The sequence below is a fragment of the Colobus angolensis genome, unplaced genomic scaffold (assembly GCF_000951035.1).
Source record: "Colobus angolensis palliatus isolate OR3802 unplaced genomic scaffold, Cang.pa_1.0 Scaffold355, whole genome shotgun sequence".
NCBI lineage: Eukaryota > Metazoa > Chordata > Mammalia > Primates > Cercopithecidae > Colobus > Colobus angolensis.
Window position 1 is genome coordinate 1,169,786 of NW_012116877.1, and position 660 is coordinate 1,170,445.

The following is a 660-nucleotide window of genomic DNA, read 5'->3' on the forward strand; positions in this document are numbered from 1 at the left end:
CTGGCAGCCTTGATCTCCTGGGCTCAAACAGCCCTTCTGCCTCAGCCTCCCATAGATAGAACTACAGGTATATGCTAATTTTTTTTTTTAAGAGCTGGGGTCTAGCTATGTTGCCCAGGCTGGTGTCAAACTCCTGGCCTCAAGCAGTTTTTCTGCCTTGGCCTACCAGAGCCCTGGGATTGTAAGTGTGAGCTACTGTGCCCAGCCCCAATATATTTCTTGTCTCTCGGTAAACTGAAAAATGTAAGTAGTACAAATTCCCTGAATGAGGGTTAATTAGCATGTTATGCCATTGGCCTAACAACCCCAACACTATCTTTTTTTGAAATGAGTTGGAATGCTAGTATTTTACTATGTTAGTGATTTTCATTCATCATACATGACCATCTCTTTTTGTCTCCTTGAAATGGTTACATTTTAGTTACAGAGTTAAAAAACAATTACTGTTTTCTTCTGTGAAGTCAGCTTTTCTTGCCCTGCTTACTCCACTCAGATATCTGAGCCTTCTATGCGTTTGTATTAACCTTAAAGTAAACCAAAATCATATCTTGAGAGAGTATCTAAGGACAAAATAGTTAAAATGACTTAAAGACTAATATATGAAGAATATTGGAATGCTGATTTCCTTAATTTAGTTCCTTAAAGTTATTTAACAACTTT

At 37.7% G+C, this 660-nt stretch overlaps 1 protein-coding gene across 3 annotated transcripts in view; it reads left to right on the forward strand.

Moving 5' to 3' along the window:
* FCHSD2 (FCH and double SH3 domains 2) overlaps nt 1-660 on the forward strand; it is a 338,593-nt gene that overhangs the window by 263,671 nt on the left and 74,262 nt on the right. The window lies entirely within an intron of this gene.